Source organism: Callionymus lyra, chromosome 10 (assembly GCF_982586985.1).
Source record: "Callionymus lyra chromosome 10, fCalLyr1.hap1.1, whole genome shotgun sequence".
Lineage (NCBI taxonomy): Eukaryota > Metazoa > Chordata > Actinopteri > Syngnathiformes > Callionymidae > Callionymus > Callionymus lyra.
The window spans coordinates 26,842,414-26,860,984 of record NC_141827.1 but is presented as its reverse complement, the minus strand read 5'-3'; the positions used below and the strand labels follow the sequence as shown (position 1 = coordinate 26,860,984).

The window sequence follows — 18,571 nt, the reverse complement described above, 5'->3', positions numbered from 1 at the left end:
AGGTATTGAAGTAAATTTGTTTAATCAGACTTTGAATTAGAATTTCTAACAGTAAGTAAGTAAGTAAAGATTATTTTAAAGCGCCTTTTCAGACCAGGGTCACAAAGCGCTTTAACAATCAAAAACAATACACATTTAAGTTAATTTTTACAACATCAAATCAGATTTTGAATTTGCAAAACATCGCATTTAAAGCACTGTTTTAATGCTGTTAATTATTTTATACATTAATAAATTCAGTGTGTCAGAAAATTCAATGTAAAATTTAAAGTCTGATTATGATGCTTTAAAATTCAGCGTTAAAAAAATCATATTCAAGGTTGGAACACATTTATTTCCATGAACAATTTACTGTACATTTTGTATTTAAATATAAAAAAATATATATATAAATATATATATATATTAAATATATATATTTGTAAGAAGGCGTGAGCCAGGGAGACCAACATGTGTGATGCTCTTTATTCTATTTGCGTTCGAATATAAGATATTACTTGACACGTATCAAATTTCTTACAATGATTTTTTTTAACATTGACTTCTAACTTTGAGATGTTTTAGCATGCATTTTTATGTTTGCTTTTTTAAAACCTTGAATTTTCTTACACTGAATTTATTTTTAAATCTTTTTTTCCACTTATTAAATTGAGTGAACAGTGCTTAAAGTCAGAATTTTGATGCTGTAAAAATTCAAAGTCAGATGGCACACATTTCCTTCCATAGTTCTCGTTTGAGAGGAATACAATTAAAATAGAGCAAACATCCAGAATCATCATGCAAGACTACATCGTCATCGTTCCCTCGCCTCCTTAGTTCACGGCCCAGTTTCACATTTGAGGCTGAGAAAGTGACGGATCAAGTAACCGCTCCGTGCTTATCGGGATGGAATCATTATAAAAGTCCAACAATAGTCCTTCCAGCCCAATTGTGCTCCAATAAAAGCCTCTGAAGCAGAGAGATGTTCATTTTTGTCACATTTGCAGCAAATAAGCCGACTCAAAGTTCCTCTCGTGAGGCGTGGGTATAATTAGTGTTCGCCACTTTAATTGGTTTGTACTCTTGTGAGCTCGATGCTTCAAACTGTGGACGGAGAGGAAATAATATTTTGCCTTGGTTAAACACCAGTGATTATAAACTGTTGATTTGAGATCGCTCAGAGCGGCGGATCTTATTTTCCCATCAATTCCACGGAGATCTGGGTGTAGTAACTGTAAATAATGAACCGGCGTGTTGAATATTTTATTTTTAAATCAAGAAATACCATCATTTAATGAAGACTAACTTGATGCTCAACTCTTTTTCTTCAACATAAGGGGAGGTGTTGGGACGTGGACTAAGGAATCCGTTCATTTTACGACTCCTTAAACGAGCGCGAGGAGCCGCAGCTGCTTTTTGTGGTCAGATCTTCCCCGAGGTTTTCACCATCTGCTTTGTTGCAGCATCTTTTAGCGAGTTAACGCTCCTTTATATGCCCCCCAGGTGAAGATCGGGTCGGGTGGATATCTGAGCAGGTGCTGCAACACTAACGTAAGGCTGTGGTCCAACAGAAGATGAAGTATTTGTATATAAAGTGGTAGATTAAAAATATGAGGTAGTTTTCAGCGTATAATTGATAACCAGATGTGACCCTTAAACCTGCTTATTTAAGCTTTTAACCTTTGTCAAACTTTCATGGGTTTCTGCGTAGCTCCACGAGCCAATCAGCATCCATGATCCAGACCTCATGCTCTGAGTGTTCGGCACTCGTTGTTAGCCAATAGAATGCTGTGGCTCATCCAGTAACCCTGTGATATAGCGAAGGATCCACAATAATCCAAAAGACATAGACGCAAAAGAGAATCTGCAAAGTGATGATATCTATCTATCTGTAACTAATGTAGCACAAAACTACAAGTCCCAAAAATCACTTGGTTAAAAAAAAGTACTTGTGGCCACAAAATAATAAGTCACGACCACAAATTTCTAAGGACCCCTTCACGTCATCAGCCTGTAAAGCTCATGGCTACGGCTAAAATTCTCTGGGTTTGATCCCCAAATTGGTGTTGTCATTTCTATGTATTTTCTGGCCAAAACATATTATTTCGGGTCAGGAATATATATACATCATTTACCATGTCATGTCTGGGGCTCCACACAAAACAGATTTCAATAACACTTTCAGGAAATACTGATAACAGGACCAAGAACTGGTGATAACATTTTGGTGGTGTTCTGGATTACATTGGAGTCACAACATTCATTTTTTTGAAAGCCCCCAAAGATCTGAGAATGCAGAAAGGATCTGGTTTCGGAACCCTTAACGGTGTGAAAGGTCCTTGTGCGTTGAGATCCTGTTCATGAACTGATGCTACGTACGTTGCTATAAAGGTTATAAATAGAGTAAATGTGGGTGTATGATGGCGCGGTTTCATCCCACGGTGTAAGAAGTCTGATAAAAGTTAACTTAGGTAAAAACAATGGAAATAAAATGGGTGTAAATTAGCTGCTTGGCATATGTCTGCACTCTGTTGTTTTCTAATTAGTTTGTCGAAACAAAGGTTTTAATTACCTTTGGAAAGCACAGTACTTTAACAGTATTTCAATTAAAACCAACTATTACTATTTTAACACGTGGCTTGTGTACTACTTTCGCTCAAATGCTTTAGAAAGTTGTGGTCAACTTCTGTTAGCATAACTACCATTTCTCATCCACTGTTCACTTCATTAAAGATATTTCAAGCATGACAGCCCCTAAAATGAAACATAATTGGCTTCCTCTGAAAAGGAAGTTCTCATTGTTACGATGAAAAAAAAGTGGTTCATCTAATGGGTGCTGACCTTCCACTATATGCTACATTTTTTTCCTTTTTTAATCTTGTGATATTCTCTCACTGTAGCAGATTTATGATATAAGAGAGAAAAATGGGAATGTGTCACCGAATTTCACGCTTGATTTCACCTTCGTCTGATGGTTTTTATCCCGCTATAAACCTTCCAGTGACACAGTAGAACAACAGAGCCATGTCACAATTGATTTAGCTGCTCATCGCGGGGAATGACAACTAAATCAAGATAAAGTCGTATCGGCCCATCAAGGCCTCGCACTTCAGTCAGCGAGCCGGCGACGATACGATTGTTCGGGTCGGGTGATTCACAACAAGGCCGTTAGAGACGCTTTCCCCCTCGTCGCAGGACTTTTTTTTTTCATTTTCCCCAAATCACTTACAAGCCATAGTTCTTGTACCCAACATGTCGTTATGAGCACTGAAGTTAGAATTTGATTGTAAATCACAGCTACAGTTATTATGTCACACAGAGAACAGTTTTGACAAAAAGAGCTGAGCTAGAACACCCTTTATTTGAATGCCTTCTGTTTTTAGGATTACATTTTTTTCTTAATAAAAAAAAGGATCACAGAGACAACAAGTGTTGTAAAATTACAAGTCATACGGTTTCATGAAACAGTGAATGAGGTTAAAAAAAACAGTGTTCTCAATGTCAGAGATCCATAATCTATCTCTATAATCTCTGACCCTGAACCATTCATTAGAAAAAAAGAAACATCGTGTAATTTTTTAACGAGCGCAAAACCTACTGAGGTCTAAAAAATATGACTTTACTAGTTGTTTCATGAAACCCCATTAACCTACTGACAACTAGTGTAGGTAGAGGTAGAGTTCGACAAGTCTTCACCTGTGACGGGCATTCTTGCTTTTCTTAGTGAGCCGGCTCTTTCGGCGTCTGCTCCCGGCTCTGAGGAGCTGATCCGGTTTCTTCTATCTGTCATTATCTGCCCTGTTTCTGAGAAGATTCTCTCAGAGCGGACGGTATGTTGCAACAATTCACTTGTCAAGATACAGGGACGTGGTGCATTTAGGGAACTTCGCAAATACAAGAAGTTCATACTGTGATAACATTTGATTACTGGGTATTTTATTGACATCCTAAACATGGAAATTTAGAAGTAGATTTGTAGCATTTGACTGGTCCTCTACTAATTTCTGCCTTGTTCTGCTTCGTTCTGGTGCATTGTCTTTTTTCTCTTCCCCTGTGGGGACTATTTTCTTTTCCATGTCACTGGACCACAGATGGGCGCATGACCCACTTTGGGAAACACAATGTTGGAAAATATCTCTAGTTCTTTCGGTTTGTATGACGATCTTCCACGTCCTCCATAGTCGCGGCCATCCTAGATCTGGTTAACTCGACTGCAGGTCTATTTGTTTGAGTCGGCATGAGAGAACGAGGTAGGTTTTAGGGTCGAGTCCCTCGTCTGACTCGCATTCTTGAACATGTCAATTGTTCTGCTCTTTCAATGGAACGGTTGCCACCTGGTGACATGCATATTTAATCTACCACAATTGTCATAACTTGGGCAGAACTGTCGTACACCTGCCAGTAAAGACACAACGCGCGTCTGTGCTTTTGTAAACAAAGAAAATATGCATGGAGAAGTCCGACAGCTTTGTGGCAACAGCGCCATGGAGTGTGTCCCGGGGCAGGTCATTTAGCTAATCATGGGCACTGGTTCGAGACAAATGCATGGACATCACACTTGCGTGGCAAAAGCCTGATTTTCTGAAAACCTCTCACATGGGAACAGTTGCCTTCAGGGGTCCCCGAACATTACGCCTCCTTTCAGAACCACTTCCATCCTGCTCCATGGTTTTGTTGTGTGTTGTTATTTTTTTATGTGCTCTGTATTGCTGTCATTACCAGGCTTTAGAAAACGAGTTTCGCTCAATTCATATTTAATGGAATGTCAATAAAAATCCTAGTTAGAATTAGGCCGGCCGAGTACAACCATCAACCCATAATCTAAACACTGATGATATGGTAGGAGGACCAGATCTTCACCTTCCATGAGGTAGGGTTGTGTTAGCCACTTGAGCAAACTCAACTTAGAATCCTCTTCCTACTGCTCTAACAGAATACCAAGGTGTTTCCTGGTCAAACGGGAAACATGAAATTCACAACGGGTCCTGGGTCCTGCCCTGGAGTCTCTTCCCAGTTGGGCGTTCCCTGAATACAGGTGAAGTGGAGATTATCGGACTCCTAGCCAGTACTTAGGATCCAATAATCCCATGAATACAATAGCTACTGTACACTTGTTCACCCTGTTCAAGAAAAAACTTGTTTATCATGAGAGACCCTGAGGTGGAAGATTTTTTTCAACCAAAAGATGGGTTTTCCAAGTTTGTGCTGAACATTCTGACATGTTTTTACGAAAAAGATTGTTATTCAACTGTGGAGAGGAACAAGCCAGGATTACCCTTTTTTGGAAAAATCCAAATATCTGCTTCTATGACGTCAATTCACATGTGCCTTGATTTCCAGGAAAGTAATGGATGTGAGAGGTTACGAGAGCGGAGTCCATAATGGCTTCACTCCTCCAACCAGCTGTTATCACACCCCGCTTTGTTAACACGAGTCCCTTGGAGGTGGAGACTTCCGGGACTGATGACGTGCAGTGACAAACCCTTCACATAAGAGTGCGTGTGGTTATGGTAAACAATATTTAATCTCCAGAAAAAGCGTTAAGTAAATTTTCTAATGTAAATATTTAAAAGAAATGAGATTTTTGTACAAACAGACATACTGATGATACAATAGAGGTTCAAGATATATTTAAGACACACTTAAATCAACACGACCCTGGTCTGGAAAAGCGCTATATAAATAAATATTACTTACTTACTTACGTTAGTTGACCTTTAAGGAACTGATGATCCTTTTGTTTTCTTCTTGGCCAATTCTTCTACAACAACCCTACCATGGAGACGATGGATGCAGCAGTGACAGCAGCTTACTTGTAGCACTAGCTACCATGTGAAAGTGGAAATTCAAAGTTTAAAACATCCTTTCCCTGATATGAAAATGGCTTTTTTTGTGGAGTTAAAGTCGATAAACTACGATAACCGAAAGGATAACCGGTTCTCACTGACAAGCACGATTAAGATCTGAGCCGGGACTACGAACAAAAGTCTTTTCAAAATGCTTTCATAAGACGATTATAAAAACACCATTGTGTCCTTAAATATAAATGTGGGTCGTCTTCAGTTTTTTATCTGCTAAAATGAATCTCTTTCTGAGATCAGGTCTCTCCAAGAAGAAGGAATATAGTTTCCTCTTAATGGCAAATGTTGATGATTATATATCTCATTTCAGAAGGAGTCATTAGACAGCGTATGCTCCAGATATGGCTAATAATCTAAGAGGATATTTCTGAACCATATTCCTTCCTCCCTCCTCCCTCCTCCGTCCTGTCTGTCCTCCAACCGTTCCATTAACAAACTGCTGATCGTCTGATCGCTCTATTAAGGCGGGGATCTTTTCTCGTCCCTTCTCTGAAATTGAATATACAAAAAGTTCTTGAGGAGAAAGTATTGATTTTCCTTCGTTGGCTCCTCATGTGTACAGATTTCAGTTCGTACTAATAATAGAGCTTTTGTGTTAGCCATAGTGCTTCCACTTAAAAAAAAAAAAAATGATCTTACTTTAGGTTATTCATAAATCTTCATCATTTTTTACAATTATATAATATTATTAGTGGTTTTCGGGCTTTAGAAAAATCTATTAAATAATGCTAGAATGTATTTTTTAGAAATGTGGGTAGAGACTCTGTGTTCTAGCGGCAATTTCGGTCTTCAAAATTCAACACAAACACCTTTTTGAAAAAGTCCAAAGAAGACGATCGTACATTCAAACTAAACATATAGATTTTCCTTCAGATGAGACCACAGCGGATGAAAATGCTTATTTACTCACAGCTCCTTGGAAGGACCAGGAGACCAAAAAACAAATAATTTTCTCGAGTATTTTTTAAACATGCCGTCATTTTTGCCCTCGTAGAGTAAATAAGTAGACTGAAAATCGAGTGTAAAATAGTCCACTTGCTCCGTAATCACCACATTTTCCACTTGTGCGACTCTGCTGCAGATTCATCCTGTTGGCGAATTCATTGATCAAAAAAACATCCTCTCACAAGATGAATCATTTGCATAAAAATTAAACTTTAAATAATTGTTAATGTACTTAATTAAAGGAAGTAAATCACCTTTTTTAAATTAGCATATTCACTTTCAGTTCAGGTTTAATGTTACTATACAGGAAGAAGCAACATGACACTGAACATCAAACCATTGATTTATGTCTTTAAACAATTAGTTTAAATTTTGACAGCTGTTTGTATTGCTATTGTTGGTCCGCCATCTGCTCTCATCGCACACCAGACACTGCTGCACAAGATTGTGTAGGTGGACTGGACACATCTGACACACAGTTTGAAGCTACAAACATCTTTGATTTTCTTTACAGATTATATATTTAAATCAGTTGTTTTTCACTGTGAAGAACAGCTTTGTTTAAATGTAGTAACTTTAGTACTAAGTACTTTGAAGTTCATTTAGAAATACTGTATATAGAGTAAAAAAATATATATACGTATATAGTTGTCTACAGATGCTAGACATTGACTCTACCGAGTTAGAAAACTAAATGAATAGCTTTGCTGTATGTCTAGTCCCCTTACCTAAAGTAAATAAACATAGAAAAAAAAAATGTTATTCATTTATAATTCTATATGCATATATTTGTACAGCTGGACCAATCAGGGAAATGGTAAACCAGAGTCCTGGCTTGAGTTTGATTATATATTGAAATGTTTCTCTGTTTTAACTTTAATTTTCTGTAAGCAGTGGATTCAGACCAATCTTTACCCAAATTTTACATTTACAGTTTATTGCAAATTTGTTTTTTTTTGCAGATTTGTTGGGTTTAATTCAGAGGTTTTTGGCCTGACTGTTTGCATTTCCTTCATATATTTAATTAATCATCTCCTGCGTGTTGTGTCGACTCTCTTGTTCCACAACAAATCCGAAAGGTATTTTAATTGTTTATGAGTCCGATAACCTCATAGAGATAGTCCAAGTGGAACAGAACATCAAACCGAAAATGATGCCCGAGAGCTCCTCCAGAATTAATGTTAAAGTTTATTCAAAGTTTAATTTTGTACAACAAACATGCCTTTTGATGCAGAATAAACCTCAACATTCTTAAGTAAAATATGTTTTTTCTTCACCTCTATTTTTGAATGAAGAGGAAAATTTAAATATGGTTAAGAAAACAGGTTATTTGTGAGGCACGACTACTCTTTGAATGATAATTGGATTTTTTTTTTACTCGACTCAACTGTGAAATGAAAAGTAATTATCTTTCGGCTCCACCGACAAGTCATTGACTTTTACCGTTTAAGAGCATTTTTGTCTCTCTATGAAACATGTTGATGCTTGAAAGCTTACATACAAAAACAATTATTTTTTTAAATTCATATGGAAGCCTGACTAGATTGTGTAAAAAAAACATCTTTGTCAAACATTGGTCCCCTTGGACCTCTAGTTTTCTTTATATTAAAAAAAATATTTTTTCCTATAAATTAAAAATAATATTTTTACACTTCATGTGACTTGATGGATCATATATTACAACAATAATATATGTAGTGACATTCATGTCCCCCAGGGGGCTCTAAAGGGCCCAAAGGCACAAATCATAGACATGTCTACTTATGAAGTTCATTTTATTTTATATCAGTAATACTCTTTGAAATAAACCATCTTTTCACATAATGTTGACTCTAGTTAGAGCAAGTTGCAATTCATAATTATTACACACAATAAATCGAAGATTTAAGGTATTTAATTTCATTGTAAAACAAAAAAAAAACTAAACTCATTTGTAGTATTCAAGACCCAATATTCAAGACCCAGATTTCTATATGTTTTTGGCAAACTTTTGTATATGCTTTGTGCAAAAAAATAACTTAAATCTCACTATATAGATAAACAATACTTTATTACAATAACAAGATGTGGATACAAAACAATAATCTAAAGAATATTCGAAAACATCAAACGTGTGAATGGTTTTCAAACTGAAAACTGAAACTGTTACATCGGAACCTATTCACACTGCAAACTGCAACTGTTCAGAGACGATTCTTTCTCAAAAGGAAAAATGTTTCCCTTCGTTTTAACACGTCACATTAATCTTTTAAGGTCGTCAACTCTACATTGTTTTCTCCAACGCTTGTAAACACAGCGTGGAGTCGTTTTTGCTTTCTTCTCCAAAAACATTTTAGATGCTGCTGCACTCGTACAAACTGTGTTAGATCTTTTGAAGCAACACAAAACGAAATCTGAAGCGTAAACTGCACTGGAAATAATTGAATAGATCTTGAACTTAGAAGTCTGTATTCAAATGGCAGTCACATTCTGTACCTTATTTAATTCCCTCAGCCTAGACTAAACAGCTTGATGGCATTTTTATTTCCTAGTGGCAGACTTCTGGTTTAATACTGAATAGATTTCATGTTGTTTATGTCACTCACACATTGAAAACTTAGAATGAATTCTAACTATCAAGAGGAAGATAATATTATTTTACTAGAGCTTGTGCTAATGAAGAAGTTAAACCTGTTCAAAAGCAAGAGCAAGTCATGACTTGCTTTTTAATCAATGAATTATTATTTGCATCAAAAAGTTATTTTTGTTTTATTTTATACTATATTTTGTGTTACACCCGCATTTCTTTTGAGAGTATAATTATCTCATCATAAGAAAAAAGCTAGCACTTGGAGGTTAAAGGCTTATGCCCTCTAGTGGACACTATTATTATCACATTTATGAAACTTGAAAACAAGTCATGAAGAGATATTTTGACTTTATTTAGTGACTTTTCAGTTTCTTAAGAGACATAAATTGACAAAGTATAAAGTAAAGTAAATGTACCTAAACCCTCTGTATTTATTGCCTTTTCTCATGAAAGTGTGGAGTAATGATAATGACTGAACTCAAAAATATCGACCACAGTTTGTTCGGAAATCACAGCTGGACTCCAAAGTGAAACCATGACATCAGTGTTTACACCACAGCATGGATTGTCAATACCACATCCAGCACTAATATGTGTGTCGACCGGCGTAAAAAGGTCAATATGTTTGGTTGGAACGAGATGATTTATCGATCTCCGACGGTCTTCAACTGGGTCTTTCATGCCTCGTATCTTTGCTGTACATCTCTGCGGTTCGTAAATCACCGTCTGGACATGTAATTGCTGCTGCAGTAATGGAAGAATGAGATCTCCCCACAAAGACATAATCGTCTGTTGGTGGAAAGTCCATCCATGTTGTGCAGCATGACGGAAGATCGATGTACAGAAAGGTTCATGCTTACCGGTTTGAGACTCTTTATTTCTTTGATTTAGGTCCTTCTGATGGAAAAGGTGCCATTATAACTCTAATAAAGACTCTAATGGAAGGTATTTTTTGAACCACTCACTTAAAATTCATACCAGAATAAGATATTTTTTCTTACTTCATTATTAGTCTGATACGTTTTTAAAATCATACTTTGACGACATTTGTGATTTATCAAGCAAAAACATAAAAAATTACAAAAAAAAGCAGGAAAAAGGAAAAAATGAAGCATGTTTTTTTCATATTTTAAGCATTAGTGTAGACATTGTGTTAAATGTACAGTTTGTCTCTGATATTGGATATTTTACAACCTCAACAATATCAATGCTTCGTTATCACATTCAAAGGTCTCTACATTTTACACTGTGTTTATTTCAACGTATTGCAATCTGTCACACGAGGATCTTTCAATCTGGTTTAGATCTGTCTGGGTTGTGGGTCCAAAAACCAGTGAGTTGAAGTGTCCAAACTTTATTTAGAAAAAAAGAAACATTTAATAAAACGAGTGGGAGCCAAATATGTTACATAAAACAGTGACATCATAGCAAGAGTTATTTCATTCAGCAGTTCAAAATATAAAGTTGCTATATCGTCAACCAGTTAAACACATATTTCGCTTTTTCACAGACGAATTAAATGTTTTTAGTATTTAAATGGAAACCAAAGTTTTGAAGTTATTACTTTAAAAAATCCCCCTCACCCCCCCAACTAAAATCTCAGCGAAGGAGAGGTTTCGAGAGCGGAGTCCATTATGTCGTAATAATGGCTTCACTCCTCCTCCAGCCAGCTGTAATCACACCCCGCTTTGTTTACACAACAAGTCCCTTAGAGGTGAAGACTTCCTGACTTTGATGACACACAGTGACAAACCTTGATGCTTGATTAACAGAGTGGGTGTGTTTGTGGTAAACAAGATGTAATCTCCAGAAAAATCTAGTGTTTTCAGTGGTTGGGGCTTAAGAACATTAATAATGTAATGTTAATATATTTTTTAAAAGAGAGTTTTGTACAAACAGACACATACTGATGATACAATAGAGGTCCGACGTAAGACATACTTAAATCAACACATTAGTTGCCCTTCAAATAAATTAGCAGCTTGTTTTTGTGTTGTATGACATCTACACACTTCTATTTAAACAATTTTATATTTAATAATTAAGTTCATAATCAGAGCGGAATAAAAGCTGGTCCACAGCATCTTTAATTCTGCATCAGGCCGAGCCAAGGAAAACCCGGAGATTCACCTAAAGCCCCATCAGAATGATTGAGGGAGTAATTATCGAGGCGCGCTTGCATCCTCCGTGTCGTCCATGACAGGTGATTTGGATTGACCTACGGTGATTGTCAGCTTGACACCCAAGTCGGACAAATGCCAGAGAACGCAAACAAACCGTTGTGTGCATGTGGAACCGACACACACGTCCATAACAACCACCGAGTGCTTTCAAAGCCATGTTGCCTCGACTGCTGTTTCTTTTACTTGATTCTAGAGGGCAACAGAGTAGCAGCCGTGTTTGTCAACCTGCCTCCGTCCAATACAACGTGTAGCCTGAGCTTAGTGGTGACAGTCTGCAGCCGAGCATGAGAGAGACCATTACACACATGTCTGGCACGCTCTGGATGATGAAGAGATCGGGGAATCCTTCCTGCCGTGGTAGAAGTGCCCAGAGCCGTGGTTCCTCTCACAGGGAAAACAGGAGCCGAAAACCTGTCAGATCCTTCTAAAAAATAAAACATGACGAACACTCTGACACCAACGTTTTAATAATAGAAAGAAGGAAATATATTCAGTTCCAGGAAAACCCTCAGATCATCTTCAGACTGATGAGACTTGAAGTGGGTTTAAAGCAAATTATTTTTTTAATATGAGAGTCTGGAAACAGTGTAGAGCTCTTCATAAGTTTTCAAGCTGAGGAACCACCTTGATGTGGTGGGGCCCCGTCCAGGGTGTTCCCCACATATCGCCCTGGAACAGTATTAGATTATATTGAGTTATAATACCACGTTTCAAATAATATTCTTACTCTTTATGTGACATTTATTGGTTTATGAAATACAGCCATAATATATGTAGGGGGCTCTATGGTGCCATAAGGCACAATTCGTGTACTTATCAGTATGTGTCTGTTTGTACAATACTCTTTGTAATATTTACATAAAAAACTGTGATTGGTCAAGCATCAAGGTTTGTCACTACAAGTCATCAATCGAGGAAGTCTCCACCTCTAAGGGACTCATTGTGTAAACAAAGCAGGGTGTGATTGCAGGTGGATGGAGGAGTGGAGCCATTATTGCGTCATAATGGATTCCGATCTCGTAACCTTTCGTTCGCTGAGATTTTAGACGATGGGAACTTTATAAAGTAATAAGTTCAAAACATGGTCATGATGAGGGTCTTACTGCATCTTGCAGAGGAAGACTTTAACATTTGAAACATTAGTTGCCCTTTAAGACGTTACTTTTATTATTCATCAATGATACATTTTGATTTAAACAAGTTGTGGTTAAAAGCAGAATTTTAGGGGTTCATAAAATAACAATTTCTAAAGTTTATTACTATTTAATTAGTAGCGAAAAAAGACCTATTAAGCAACTCATTTCCACCCATATTTCGGTTCATTTTTTACCCAAAATAGTTGTCCTGCGTTTAATTATCTATAAACTGTATTTTCCTATACATTTTCCACATTTATTCATTGTATCTTTATTCGTCCCTTGTGTCATCTCAGGGTCAAGTTGACCCGAAGGCCCCGAAAACAAATGTTTTTGTTGTAAGTTAGTAAGTAAGTAATAGTTAGTATCCCTTGTGTTGTCTCTGGATCAAGATGAACGACCTCCACCACTGCGTATGTGTTTCTGGAAGCCAGGGAGGTCGTTCACCTGATTTTTTTTTTTAATGATTTGTTGATTCAGGTAGTATTTGTTGCTGCAGGTAAAAATACTGCTACTAATAATACTGTTGTTGACCCAGTCCATCAATGGAGTCACTTTTAGATTTTTTTACCTGGAAGGAGTGTGATGTTCACTCACGGCAACAAATCAAGCTTCACTAATGCATGTTTTTCTTGCCGTAACAGATGACGGGTTTGAATGAATCTTTAAAAGCCCAAAAAAAAAATAACAGAGAACTCATGAGTTTCATTTCCTTCTCAGCAGGCGTAAATGTCAAGGTTTGGCACCACGTAAGGATGACAACAACGAGGCAATTAATTCTAAGTGCTGGCGAATGTTTAGCAGTCACATAGTGTGCCCAGCTGATCAATTGTTACCGATGTCTCGTACTGTGGACACAGTTTGTGTTCACGGAGACGAGGGAAATGTGTTTGCACATGTTTTGGTCATGTGTAGTCCCTGGTGTCCTTTATGCTTTCAGCGTGTGACAGCTCAACTCCTTCCTTGATAAATATGAATTGTTTTGTAGCAGCAGTCGATACGTGTGTTTGTTTCATTGTCGTGCCAGTATGTGAGGTGATAAATCAAACTTGATGGAGATAGATGTTGTATTTTTTTAATTTTTTTTTATGGCAAAAGGCTAACCTGCAATAGGTGTCACAAGTCACAACTTTGTTTGTTGTCACTTAAATCTTCCCCTCTAATCACTCTGCTGAAATGCTGTTGTTCAGACTTCAGGAAGACCAAACCCCGTCACTCTCCAAAATAAAATACAGGAGCTTGTCTTGAAAGACGGATCATTCTGATTGGTCAATCCAGTCAGAATTGACGATAATCAGGATTAATGAGTTGATTTCAGTTCAAAATGCAGATGAGAAAAAATAACAATAAAATAAATACAACTAATTTTTCCTGAATATCCCCCCTGCATTTTGCTATCCACTGATAACGACCCGAATTGTTATATAAAAAAAAAGAATATCTAATCAGACAGTCACAACAAAAGCAGCTACAGGAATTTCATATATGAGATTAACATGTGTTAACTGTTTTACTAGTGAGAGAGAATACAGTTGTATTCCCATACAGCTCATTTTAATTCATACAAAACTATATTAGATCCTTGAAAATATATATATATTTTTAAATCCTACTAAATTATGAATTTATTTAGGTTTAGGGATCTCAGGATGTACTGTGGTGTTGTATGTTATTTTCTGTGTCCAATTATATCAAAATATAAAGTCTACAAAACTAGTTCTCTCCTGTCAAATTTAACAACAACCCACCGCAAAATAAATACAATTAAAATGCTATTTTTCTGTGTTGATTATGAAGTTTGCAACAGATGAATCATGGCTTGTGGAAAAGAGAAAATCTTTCCATTCAAAAGAAATAAAAAAAGCTATGGTATGAGGTGGTTCATCGTTGTTTTTAAGATGAAATCTCACAATAAAATATCTTTATTTAAATTGAAAACTGCTCAATGTTTAGATATGTAATAAAATAGCATATTTTACTATGACCACGAAATACAGTGTGAAGGAGATCTAAGAAAAAAGTATGTGTCTTGAAATAGATGATTTTATGGCACTTTCTTCAAAGAAACAATCAAAATATCAGGCAGCAACAGGGACAAAATGGAATTAAATTCTAATGTAAATTTAAATGTATGCATTTGTTGTTTTGAACTCCATCTTCTTATATTTCCCCTTCAAAGTGCCAGTTAAACAAAACTCTACATTCAAAGATAAAACCTCGAATACAACACTTGTTCTTTTGCCTCCAGAGATTGATTTCTTATCTCAGCGGAGCATGAGTCTCCACTGGCTCTGTCGTCTACACTGATTTCACAAAAAGGCTTTTGACTGTAGGCGAAGGATGGATGCGTTTAATGGCAACCAAACTCTGATCTCCACTACAAACTGCGACTGTACTTGACCAGAAAAAAAAATGTTCTCGAGTCTTGTTTTTTTGCGTCCATGTCTGTAGCTGCCGACTTCAAAAGACGCCTGGCCAAGTCAAAAGCTAAACTGGTAGCTGTGAATCGTAATTGGGAAATAAACAAGTACACATATCTCTTCAGAGCAGATGTATTTAATATGCCCAGCATGCACTCTTTTTCCTTACAGTATGCAAGCAGATAGAAAGGAGAGAAATTCACCCGGAAGCTACAAGAGCCGGGTAATCACACGGTGGCCGATTTATCTCACCTCTTAGACCTCATCTAAGTCACGCTGTCCAGGCCAGATGGATGGTTGTGGAAACATGTAAAGGCCAAGATGAATGTCTCCAGGAAGGATTTTGCTTTAAGAAGTCTCTAAGTTAGTAGAAAGAGGGCTATATGAAAAGACAGATGATTGATTATTGACCTAAACTGGTCTTTATCCCTTTTAATCTTAGGAGAAAAGATATGAGCTGGTTACAAATGGTTGCCCTATGAAGAATGTATATCATTATAGCCATTACGTTTATTCTCGCTATATTTTCTAATTACTTTGTGTTTGAAACACAATCCTCTTTTTTTTGCATTTTATTGTAGCTTTTAAATTAAAAGATTAACTGAAAAAGATGTCCCACATTAGTTGAATTCTAAGTGGTCATATGAAACAATGTTTATAGGATTTTGGACATAATTATTAATATTATATTTATTTAAGTTTTTTTTCAAAGTGAAGTTTAACTGAGTTTGAGCTCATTTTCAGGAAACAGGATGCCGTTAATGTTACAGTAAATGTATCCCTAAGAGAAGATGTATAAAGATTCACATTTTTAAATTATTAAATAAAATGTGGTTATCGACTACTAACTAGAACAGGCATGTCCAAAGACCACCGTCTGCATTATTAAATTAATTTTTCATAGGGAGAATGTAAAATTGAATGTACAAAAAAACTTTTTTTTAATTCTGAACATTTACATTTAAAAAAATAAAAATACGGTCATGATTCAATCGAAAACACGTGTTGCTAATGCTAATGCTAATTATGTTAACGTCATCAAATGTGTCCGTGTTATTAAATAAATATATGTCTTCCTAAAAAGTTTGGACATCTCTGAACGAGACAATGACGTCTAGCATCTCAAAAAACATTATTATTTAAAGTAAAATTCACATCTCTGGAATGATTATAGCAAATACATTCTAGATAACCATGGAAGAAACTACTAGAAACACAAAAGGAGTTCAAGTGGGAATTGATGTCACTATATTTAACATGTGAGTCACTTAACAAGTGGGTTACATCAAAGGTATCTTGTCAAAGGAATCACTGTAACCAGCATCTAAGCGGGGTCTTCCTTCGTTTGAACTTCTGTTTTCAGATAAACTGATCCCTGAGAGAGTCTATCTGCCGAATCGTAATCTACACTGAGACATGTCAGATGTAGAAGGGTTTTCCTTCAAACGGAGTAGGAAAGTGTTAAGACGTTGTGTATTTAGTTCGGTGTTTGAACTCTTCACTTGCTCACCAACCAAGGACACATTTTTGTACTTAATCAATAAAGCAAATACCACATAATACTTTTTTTATTCACTGAAAAATAAGCATGAAGTGAAAGATGTAGCAACTTATGCAAGAACCTGAAGTAGCATCTTTTAAAAACCAAGAAATGCAAAGAAAACCAAGACATACAATGATAAAGATCTGTTGTCCAATGCTCCAGTGTATTATTTCAGGTTTATATGGTGTTAGTTAGCTGTCCCTGTTCCCTGTTCACTATCTGAATACATCACAAACTATGAAGAGATAGTTGACTCCTTAACATGTGTGTCCTTCTAACTCATGATTGACGGGTTAGCCTTAAGCTGAGGATTGTGGGAAAAAGCTGATGAAAACTAATGAATTTACTTGACATAGAAACAAACAGAAAAAAACAAGTGAAGTATTTCTAGAATGATTGTATTCTTTAATGTCTCATATTGAAAAGACAAAGTTAAATCTCGGTTTTTATGTCAATGTACTTAGTGCTAAAAAATTCTGTTATGTCAATTGCTGGGATTCTTGGATTGGTTAAGAAGCTCTTTAGTGCCATGATCTTCTGAGGAGCATTCTTACTGAAAGAAGCATGTCTTTCCGAGAGTCACTTTAGCTTGAGAAGATATCTCAGTAAGAAGGAACTGTAAGGTCGAAAGATGTATTTTATTATTAGATTGCTTTATTCAAATTGACATACGTTCTTGCCCATAACTCTAAAAAGGTACGGATTACTCTGAAATAAACTCAATCCATAGTCAACAGGAGGGTGAGTAGAAAATGGGTGACATTTGGGTGAACGATAACTTTAATAATAGTTAAAAGATTGTCATGATTTGTTTAATTCGAACTCTAATAATTACATACAGGCTTTGTTGAGTTATTTAACATATTTCTTTTACCATTTAATGTTTTACGGTTTAGTCATAGTAGTACTATAACTTCTATGTGCGGACATGTTTATATCCAATTTTGTAAAACAAATCTTACATTTCAATCTTGCATTTCTTGCTTGGTGAAAACTCTTCTTAAAATAAACGGACTCTGGGAAAGCCATCCTTATTTTACAGCGTTTTTAATAGTGTTCCTAAGAAGATCGTAGCACTTATGAACTTCTTAACCGACCTGGGAATCTCAACCAATGACTTCATTCATTCATTAGCATTAGTGACATTGACAGTTATATTCACCTTTTCTGTTTATATTCGGTGACTTTCAATGAACGGTATCTAGGTAGCTTATTTGAACTAAAAGTCTCAAAAGTCTTTCTTGGCCTTCTGTTGGCCCTGGATGAATCCATTATCTGCCCCATCAGCATAACAGTTAAAGACCAGATACTGTAAATGAAAACAGTCTGTCTTTAATTCATGTCTCACCAGTGTTAATAGTTGAGAAGGAGATAATGAGGAGGAAACACCCTTTTACTGACGCGTTCATAGTTATGTAAGAGTTGTTTTTTTTCTCTGAGGCTCACGATCAGTTGATCTTACTTAAGTTCGCCTGTAAAGACAGATGGTTCTTCAAAAAAAATGTGCCAGGCACTATTTTGAAAGTCCCCTTCTCTCGTTTCCAGGAACGACTCCCCAGATGGTTGCATGTGACAAATGGTCTGATGGGTGAGGTAAAACGAGAAGAAGCTAGCTCAGAGAAATATCTGCCTTGTCAGGTTTTAGGAAACCTTGACTTCTATAAACAAGCAGCTTTTCTTTTCATTTTATTTTCTCCAGGCATGATTGTGTCAGGAAGCTGCGTGGTGTGCGATAATGATGAAAAGAGACTTCATTTGAATCCTCAGTTTTGAAGATAACTTCTGTTTGCCGTGTCCTAATTAAAGGAAGAAAAGTATTGCATTTCAGACGTGTGTAAGATTCTCCACTTTTATTCTGAGGGAATGAAGAGCTGCTGGTGGAGCAAAAGCAGCAACACGAACAAGAAAATACTTTGGTAGAAAAAGAGATTTTTT

The 18,571-nt window shown here is 36.4% G+C and overlaps 1 protein-coding gene across 2 annotated transcripts in view; it reads left to right on the top strand.

The window, feature by feature from the left end:
• LOC148071275 (metabotropic glutamate receptor 4-like) overlaps positions 1-18,571 on the top strand; it is a 232,898-nt gene that overhangs the window by 49,169 nt on the left and 165,158 nt on the right. The window lies entirely within an intron of this gene.